This window comes from Etheostoma cragini, chromosome 11 (assembly GCF_013103735.1).
Source record: "Etheostoma cragini isolate CJK2018 chromosome 11, CSU_Ecrag_1.0, whole genome shotgun sequence".
NCBI lineage: Eukaryota > Metazoa > Chordata > Actinopteri > Perciformes > Percidae > Etheostoma > Etheostoma cragini.
The window spans coordinates 28,249,802-28,260,184 of NC_048417.1; the positions used below are offsets into that span (position 1 = coordinate 28,249,802).

Consider the following 10,383-nt stretch of genomic DNA (forward strand, 5'->3'; position numbering starts at 1 on the left):
TTTGGTTTTTAGATGCCTCCGTATTCCCAAAACTTGAGTACAACTGTATCATGACTGATACAATGGCCGTACCTTCCATAATAAGGTCCACAGTGTAACAAAGAGGACTTGTCCTGAAGCTATGCTGTAGCTCTCTTTGTGCTGCAGAGCTGGTTACAGATTCCATCTTTAGGATTTATAATAAATACCAACACTGTTTGAACATTTTAGGTAAAAAATGACTTTGCTGAGGAAACAATGGAAGCAGCAGATAAAGTACAGAAGGGTGCAACTGCAGGAGAAGAGCAGTTTAGTTTTTCGGTTCCCGAAATGGCTTTTGAAAAATACCCAGTGGAAAGCAACGCTAAATAGAACTATCAAGGGGCAGGAAATAGTTGGAATTTGATGTCACCCCCGTGCCACTGCGTTTACTCTGCACAATTAAGAGCTCTTCCCGTCAGTGTTGCACTCTCTAACTTAATCCATCTGTGTCACCATCCAGGTCCCCATGCAGGACCTAATCTAGGCTAAATGCAACTATAATCCAATTAATCTGTCATAGCACAGGCCCGCTGACGATATTTTTACTTTCTGCTGACACGTCCCATTTTCCTCTTGGAAAAATAATGAGGAAGGATAACTTAATTTGGGTAGCGGAAAGCAATAATAGAAGACAGTTAACACAGCGAAGACATGGATGGAAAGAGCAAAAGTGTAAGTGTTATGGCTTTATAATGAGTTGCATTCTCTGGCTTCAAACTTCTGTTTACTTCCTGTCGTCGTAAGCATTGCTCGCACGTCCAACACGGTTCCATATCATTGTACAGATGTGGCCTGATGCTTTTAATTTCATTTACGTCTCGGTCGCCATACGGAAAGGTACTTTAGATGGGGTTTGAACGTCAACTCTTGACAGTGTGCAGTGCGTCTGAAAATAACAAAGTGCTGACAAACTGCCTTTGAACACCGCCATTCGATGACACACAAACATAGGAGACATTATGAGCCCAGATGGGGCTCTTTAACTACAGAGCAAAATCCTCATCATGTGCTATCATTGGGGAGATCCTCTTTTAAAATCTTTCTTCAGTGATTCATCAATATTTTTTTCCGGGCATTTTAGGCCTTTATTGACAGGACAGCTGAAGACATATAAAGGAGGGGGAGGGGGACTGACATGCAGTGAAGGGCCACAGGTCTGAGTTGATCCCCGTCCCGCTGCGTCAAGGAGAAAACCTCTACATGTGGGCGCCCGCTCTACCAACTGTGCTATCCAGGCGGTAGGATAAAGTCTTGTCATTCTGGTCATCAATTATAGAAAAGTCTCGCTTTGCCGGACCTTCCTTCTAAGCACTTTGAAGGAGGGTCTGGAGTACAACTTAACGTTCGGGGATGGGCGAGGCTAAGCTCTGCACAGAGCCGCTGCAAAATGGTCATGGACATATAGTCTAGCTAGCTGGGTTAATTTACCCTGCAGAGTCAAGAATAGTCCTCATGAATCCACCAAATCTGAAATTCCAGCACAAAGAAAGCGAAACACATGCATATATCCTGATGCACAGGAGCAATCCCTAACCCTAACCCTAACCCTGGTTTTGGTTCAATGAAACAGGGAAGGAACTACACCCCTCTTAACATCAACGGATCCTCAATGGAGATAGATAGATAAATAGATAGCCATTTATTGTCCCCTGAGGGGCAGTCTGTTTCATGCACACTGCAATATACATGGACAAATACATCAACAGATAAAGACAGGTATATAGACACATAGAACGAACCGCATTTACAACAAAACTGGATCTAAGCAGGAGAGGGGTGGAGTACTGCTTCAAATACCTTGGTGTCCACCTCACTGAGGGTCTGCCCTGGGGCCTGTACACTGACTCAGTTGCAAGAAAGGCAAGGCAGTCTGTTTCACCTCAGATGCCTGAGAGAATTTTGTTGCCTTAAATAATGAGTAATTTCTACTTCTGCATCTTTGAGTGCGTCCTGAAGAGGAACATCACTCCCTGGTACGGAAATAGCACTGAACAGGACTGCAAGGTCTGCCATCCATCCATCCATCCATCTTTGTCCGCTTATTCAGTGTCGGGTTTGCGGGGGCAGCAGCTCCAGCAGGGGACCCCAAACTTCCCTTTCCCGAGCCACATTACCCAGCTCTAACTGGGGAAATCCCGATGCGTTCCCAGGTCAGGTTGGAAATAATCCCTCCACCTAGTCCTGGGTCTTGCCCGAGGCCTCCACCCAACTGGCATGCCTGAACCACCTCCGTAGGGAGGCCCCCAGGAGGGATCCTTACCAGATGCCCAAACCACCTCAACTGGCTCCTTTCAACGCAAAGCAGCAGTGGATCTACTCCGAGCTCCTCTCGGACAACTGAGCTTTTAACCCTATCTCTAAGGGAGACGCCAGCCCCCTTCTTGAAGAAACCCATTTTTTGCGCTTGTACCATGGATCTCGTTCTTTTGGTCATGACCCAGCCTTCATGACCATAGATGAGGGTAGGAACGTAAATACAATGGTAGACAAGGCCTGCAAAGAGGTATTCTAAAAATACTTTTGTCACAACACAAGACAGTCAATTACATGTTAGAACGCATTCCTTGTAGAATACTCCATTTCAACACATTCTTACTTCCATCGCGTCAAAAGCGGCGCTTGGTCAGGTGCCTTTGGCACTTGTTATTGACGTAAAAAGTCTCCTTTGGCATCTCAGTCAGATACACAGGGGCTTTCCTTTGGGCGTTATTTTTCGACTGACTTGGTCGGGACTCTTGACAACATTTTTGGATGCTCTGGGTTGAGACCGATTTCGGATGGTGTTACTTTATGTACTTTTCAGCGAAACGCGGGATAAGAAGAAGACTTGAACCCCGGTTTACTGGGTGACCGTGTTGTCCTGTGTTGTATATCTTATCCACCACCTGACCTGCAACCTTACGCAGATTTTAGGTCTTTTATAACACTTGCAAATCTTTCCCCAGACAACATTGTCAATATTGGACGATTCTGAAAAATCCCTGCACTACATTGAACAAAAAGCTTCAGTTTCTCCAATATTTTATTGGTTTGGTCAAGGTTAGGGGAAGATCATGATGGAAGTTAATATAAAGGTGAATATTAGACATATGTGTTATGCCTGACCACCTCACTGACCTCCACACCCATAGGCTGCTTTCAGACTGACTCTGGCAAAGAAGCTGATCCGGGCTAAACTTGTTAGCCCAAACTCATGGAACTCAAACTGGACTTCCTGGATCAGATGTATTGCTGGTACTTAAAGCAGCGCGGACCTACCAACACAGTCCTTCCCCATTGATTCGTCCAACATGGCTGTCAACTTTTTGCACAATAATGAAAATGTGCCTTCAGACATTAATTTAGTCTTTCCCACTGCGGTGCTTTTTAAAATTGGTCCAAAACAAATGTGTCCACACTGTAACATCTATGTGAGTGGGAATGTAATAACGCAGTAGGAACATATCACTTTAAGAAATGTCACCTGGGTGACATTATTCAATGTAAGTATCCATCATTTTCTCTGCTGGAAATTCAAAATGGTCCGGATTATATGGTAGTATGAAGCCGCCCGGTGTTGCTTCCTAGTACATATACTGTTTTAAGTTCTCTACAAAGTAGACTCAGACAAATGAACATAATGCAAAGAGACATGAAAAAAAGATGGATAATTAGCTCCCTGTTGGCATCGCAACCATTAAAACCACTCCCGGTTTGTGCGATTGCCATTAGAGGGTTCAAAGCTTGCTTAGTGCAGGAGAGGCAAAGTGAAGGTTACATTTGTCTTTTAAATTAAAATCATTTTAAAGAGCAAGTATGTTACGTGCATCCAGGGGAGAGAAGACATTGGAGCGGTAATGACACATATGGACACACTGTAGTGTAATTAATACTCAAAGGAGAGCACTGGTTTTGAATGCCTCGTCGTGGTAAAGCTAAGCAAAGACCACCAGTTATGTTGGAAGGTTCATTCATTGAATGCTAAATAATGATGGGTTCATAAAAATACTGTAACATTCAGTCTGACAAAAGCATTTAATGTCCAGAGGTCTACTCTTTGGACCATGTGAGAGCAATCAGCCAATGTCAAAATGTGCAATGTGTGAATATTTCACACCAAAACCGAGCTTTTTTAAAGTCCCTCATATGTCCTCTCATTTTTTTTGGCATCTTTTTCCATCATCAGATCATTTTTAAGGCTAAAATGAAGCCACTGTTTTTTCCTCTCAGGGGCTCATGATTTCATGAATTTTTAAATAATAGTCTTAGTGCTTTTAATTATGTACACTATTCATCAGCTATTAGCATATAAGTGTGATCAGTTTATGGGTCTGGACCCTTTCTAATTATAATAATCACTAACACTTGTGTTTTGAAACAATGGCACTTCAGCCATCTTTACAGCTGTCCTATTTGTACTGTATCTTATTTCAAAATGAAAGCCAGTGGTCTCAGTTATTATGGGGGTCCGAGGGTGAACAAACAATACAGAGATGCAAACAATAAATCAGTTTATTAGACTGCTTCTCCCCTCTCTGGCTATTAGTGTAGTGGTGATATGACGCATGAGTTAGCTTTTCATTTGCATTTCAGTTCCAGCTTTTGACCAAATTTAAATCATGACCTGTGATATTTTATGTGGCTTATGTGAGACATAGCAACCAGTGGTAGAATGCAACTAAATACATTTACTAAAGTGCTGTACCTAAGTACAAATGTTGAGGTACTTGGACTTTTTTAGTCTTTTCCTAATTCCTTTTTCTTTTAAAGATTATTTTGTTTGTAGGCTTTTATTTTGACAGGACAGCCAAAGATAGTGGAGAGAGGGGGCTGACAGGCAAGCTTTAGTTACTAGTTACTTTAGTTACTCCACTACATTCATCTGACAGCTTCAGTTACTAGTTACTAGTTACTTTAGTTACTCCGCTACCTTCATCTGACAGCTTTAGTTACGAGTTACTTTAGTTACTAGTTACTTTAGTTACTCCACTACCTTCATCTGACAGCTTTAGTTACTAGTTACTTTAGTTACTCCACTACCTTCATCTGCCACTTTTACACTGCAAATGATTTGGTTCTTTCCAAGATAAAAAAAAAAAAAACTTTTCTCTAAACAGATTTAGAAGTGTTAGATAATTGATCTTGGTTTAAAAACGTAAATTTCAAATTTTAAGAACAACTTCACACTATAATCTTAAATCAAGCAATCTTGTCAAATAAAACGATCTCGCTGCATGGACAGGTAATCTCACTTGTTCTAGGACCTTTTCCCTCAGACTTAGTGTTCTTATCTTGTTTTTTGACAATTCTTTTTTTGCAGTATAGATCTTTGCCCACAAAATCGTTCATTAAGTCTAAAAAATACCATGTTTTTATAATACATTAAACTACCCAACAATACACCGTACATGCATGCAAGTACAGCTGAAATGGTTAGCGGATTAAACATATGTTGATTTTTCTGCATTCAGTACATTTTCCTTATGATACTTACATACTTTTACTTAAGTTACATTTTCACTGCAGGTCTTTTACTTTTAACAGAGGATTTTTTACAGTTTAAAATTAGTACTTTTCCTTAAGTAAAGGATCTGAGTACTTCTTCCATGGCTGACTGCGACCAGCTTTAACAACATTGACATATTATCACCTTTTGGAGGGTTATGGTGAATGTGTTAGCCAACAGTTGCCTTTTTAATTGGATAATACTCCGGCCAATCACAGCACCACACGGGGTGACGTATCCAGAGCCCTGTATGCATAGCTATCAGTGGACTAACTGGTAGATTAGACTGTCGTCATCTGTCCAGCTTGCTCTGGCCCCGCCCACAGTACATGGGATTGGTGCAGCTCGGCTACAAGGGCATAGTTAATGAGCAGCATTACTCGATGCCAGAGGAACTCGCTGAGCCAATTTGAACATTGCTCTTGATTACCAGGGTAGTCTCCACCAGGTCCTGAGGGAAACATCAGGACCCTTAAGTGCTAAATGCTTTAATCTGTTCACCAGCTGGTTGCTAACTGTGTCTGCATGTTTACCAGTTTGTGCTGGGCACATAGTCCACAGTGGGTTTGGCAAAGCTATGGTCACAGGAAACAGCTGCTGCTGCAGCTGGAAACAATGCAATGAGAACCAAAGAAGTAAGGTTGCTGGCCCCAAAACCCCCAAAATGATCAGATTGGTAAAGTGAACTGCAGTAATATTATTACAGTAATGTTATTTAGACGTGTGAGCCATTGTTAATTTGAAGCGTCCGTATTCTGCTCATTTTCATGTTCATAATTATATTCTGAGGTTGTACCAGAATAGGTTTACCTGGTTTCATTTTCAGAAAACACCATATTTTTGTAGTACTGCACATTGCTGCAGATCCTGTTTTCACCCTGTGTGTAGGTCTCTGTTTTAGCTCCAGAGTGAGACATCCCCCTTCTGCCCTATCTTTGTTGGGAGCTGCACATGCTCAGTAGCTCGGTAAGATCCATCAGCTAGATAACTCTTTCTCCAGCTTTGGTCAGTCCAAGGCAGGATCAGCTGGGAGACTTCTTCTAGACCAGGGCCACTTGTGGAATACCTGCACAACAGGGACAGGAAGTAGAACAGGGACAGGAAGTAGTTCTTTTGGAGATTGTGATCCACTAGTAGCTGTTGGAGCAGTGTTTAGCCATTGAGAACGAGCTAGCATGCTACGGTTAGCCACCTCGTCTCTAGTGACGTAGAGAGCCGTGCAGATGTTGGACAGCTCACCCGGGGAATGAAGACAGAGGACATTCAGAAACCGGATCTCACTCAAAACAGCATGGATAGTTTTTTTTATGAGTTTGTATGCGTGTGGAAGCACCAGAGACACAAAATAACCCAGAAAAAGGTTTTTTTGATTATACGGGTACTTTACAATGTTTTGTTTAAAGCAGTTTTAAGTGTATGCAGTGATGACCAGATGACCTCCATCAAAACCCAACTTACTAAACGCACAGAAATGCTAATCCACCAGGAAAATTGTTCCAACATGCCTCCTTAAAAACACGTATTTCATTATGCACTGTTGTGTTAAATGTTACAATATCAATTTCAGCTGACCTGGAGAGAGATGCTTGTTAGCTGAAACCACTTCTCTTCATATTTATTGACTAGGCCTACCCAAAAGAAAAAGTGCTAATGATTTTCAGACCTTTCTCCTTAATTCACCCAACAGCTGTCCAAGCAGCTGTATTCCCACCGAGACAGCCAATCTGAGACGGGAGCGTTTTTCTCTGTCAGTTTCTCTTTTCTCGTCTTTCCGTCCATTTTTCTTCTTTTATGTGTACTGGCTAAAGTTGACATTCTTTTCTGTCGCTCTCCACTGTCCTGTTCCGACTCCTCTCTTTCCCGAAAAGACACTCTAAACAGGAATTAATATGGTATGTAAGATTTTAATCTGTAAAATCTGTACGTGCCCGTGTCCCATAGATCAGCTAGTTTATCAGAATCATATTTAATTTTGCAGATTAAATTTGTCATACGTGGTCTCATTCAGCTTTGTATCCTATAACTTTCCCATTAAATGAGCGGAGAGATGTAAGTTAACCAGATCGGGTAGCGGATCTGTAGTTCAAATGAGACAGCGGTAATGGACAACTCTGCTTCCAAACTGTAGAGAGACCCCAGAGGACAAGTGGTTTGGTGTTGCATTAAAGTGCCCATGTTTTGCTCATCTTCAGGTTCATAATTGTATTAAGAGGTTGTACCAGAATAGGTTTACATGGGTTAATTTTCCAAAAACACCATATTTTTGTTGTACTGCACATTGCTGCAGATCCTGTTTTCCCCCTGTGTGTTCAGGTCTCTGTTTTAGCTCCAGAGTGAGACATCTCACTTCTATCCTATCTTTGTTGGGAGCTGCACATGCTCAGTAGCTCGGTAAGATCTCATCAGCTAGATAACTCTTTCTCCAGCTTTGGTCAGTCCAAGGCAGGATCAGCTGGGAGACTTCTTCTAGACCAGGGCCACTTGTGGAATACCTGTACAACAGGGACAGGAAGTAGAACAGGGACAGGAAGTAGTTCTTTTGGAGATTGTGGTCAACTAGTGGCTGTTGGAGCAATGTTTTCCATTGAGAACGAGCTAGCATGCTACGGGTAGCCACCTCGTCTCAGCTAGCGATGTAGAAAGCCGTGCAGATGTTGATCAGCTCACCTGGAGACTGAGTGAGATCCGGTTTCTGAATGTCCTCTGTCTTCAGACAAGCATGGATAGGATTCTTTTGCATGCTCATCTTTAATAAAATCTTTGTCTCGTCTCTTAATCAAAGGCTAAGGGCACACCGATATTCACACATTGGGTTGGAATTCAAGCGGCTTGAACTCGTTGTCATAGCCAAACTATATTTGTTCCAAATATTTTTATCATGAATCTTTATTGCAAAAATCTAAATTACCAACATGTGTGGCACATTTTTCACACAAAGGGGACATTACGGCGAGATATTGTGGAATCTTCTGGTTTTTCCCATTTGTTGAGTTGCTGATGATTTATGAAAACATGATGATGTATTATTGACTTAAGAGTCAATATCTTCTGCAGTGTATTAGTGGAATTGCTACTATTACTGTTATTAGACTGTTGACCCAATGATATAGCTGTTTGGCCAATTTGTTTTATTTCTATTCTTTAGATTGTTTTGTTGGTTTGAGTGAAGCACATGTTCCTTCCCTGTCATAAAAGGAAATGCTGAAAACACAAATACGAGAGTCAACCAATTCTGTGGCTGGCATTGTGTTTTTTTTCCACTTCAAAGAGAGTGTACTTTTGCAGTAAAGGGAAATGTTCCTCTAAAAATATCACCACGTAATTACAGCATCATCTCACGTGAAAAAAAAGAGTGAGAAAGTGAGAATTAACACCATGTTGGGATTTATTTTCTGCATTTCTGTGTTCAAAATCAAACCGAGAATCTGGATTTTTTCTCACAAAACGAGGGACACATTCGGGGGGAACCTTCAAACCTCGGGTACATGTGGGCGTGGCCACGCGTCCGTTCCGGGAGTTCGGAGGCGGTCTGAAGTGGACGTCTGGAATGTAAATCTCAGTCTGATTATTTTGGAGACAAAGTGTGTCTGAATGTGCAGCTGAGGGCAATTTCCTCAAAATCAGAGTGCTTTTCTTGCACACTAATTAATCCTAACTGTGAGAATATACACACACAGGTGGACTCACACAAAATCATGTGTCTACACACACAGACAGAGTAAAATCAAACACATGCAATCAGCAAGTCCACCCGAACTGCTGCTGTTCCTCTCTCTTTCTCACCGAGAAAATGTTTTGGCCCGTCCCTCTGGCTCAAGAAGTGGTGGTCGGCAGCGGATTCTCAGAGGGAGGCGCAGCTTTTTGGGTGGAGGAAGCGCAATTACACCACGGGGAGCTCTGGAAGCAATTATTCCACCATCCAAATGCCCCTGAAACAACTCACCCAATGCTAGCAAACACACGGAAATTATCCTGCCAACCTATTGTACTGGGACACCATATCATTGCTTGGAGAATCCTATTAACCTCGTTTTTCGTGCATACGCCCACCCAAAGCACTTGAGCTAAAATAAACAGTTCTCAGATAATAAATGGCGAGACAGTATAGCTGGGGTAGGAGAATACTTTGAGGACGTTGTGATACAAGCCTGTCCCCCGCCCCGAAAAATGCTCCCATAGGTTATTTGTTCAAGCAGCAACTACCACGTATGTTAACATTTCTTTTGTTCAGTTGTCGTGACAATAGCAAAGTAGGCAGGATAAGACAGTCCCTCCAGGATTTCGCGATGTTGCGATCGCGCCAATTCACGCAAATCCAACCACGCTGCTGCAACCCGCAAGTTTTAGCAGTAACTGGAGTTTTCGGGGTCTTGACCCAATCCCAGCAGGAGTGTTAAAGTCACTCCAACAACGTACAAAACATTTAATAAAGCATTAGGCTAATGTTATATTTTTTTCCTGTGAAAAGACCCAAACCGACACTAATGTATCTAGGGCAGACGTCTTTGATGGTTTTTAGGCCAAGGACCCCTAAAAAGAGAAACAGAGCTGGGACCCCCGACTATACTGGGTTGATGGGTGGATGGATGAGACTCTTATCTGGATTCTCTTCCAATTTCAGCTGTTTGTGACTGATCTGGACTCTCCTGTCTTGTGTTTTCTGACTTTTTAGCTGACCCAAAATACGACAATATTCAAAATCAAAAGACTTCAATATGTACTGTATGTGTGTTGCGGCTAAAACCCATTTGCTAAGGATCTTATAACCCTTTTGAACTCATTTGGCCTTAATCGAAGTGTGGAGATGACATTGCCTTGCCTGAATATGCCAGGAACCCTGCTGTTTTAGTACTTTTGGACCTCTCAGCCCATGCAGT

The 10,383-nt window shown here is 42.1% G+C and overlaps 1 long non-coding RNA gene across 1 annotated transcript; it reads left to right on the top strand.

Moving 5' to 3' along the window:
• Window positions 1-3,039: 3,039 nt before the first annotated feature.
• On the top strand, window positions 3,040-9,827 carry LOC117952460. The gene is made up of 3 exons (XR_004658414.1): window positions 3,040-3,049; window positions 6,920-6,927; window positions 9,771-9,827. It is a non-coding gene; the product is annotated as an uncharacterized LOC117952460 (long non-coding RNA).
• The last annotated feature ends 556 nt before the right edge of the window (window positions 9,828-10,383 follow it).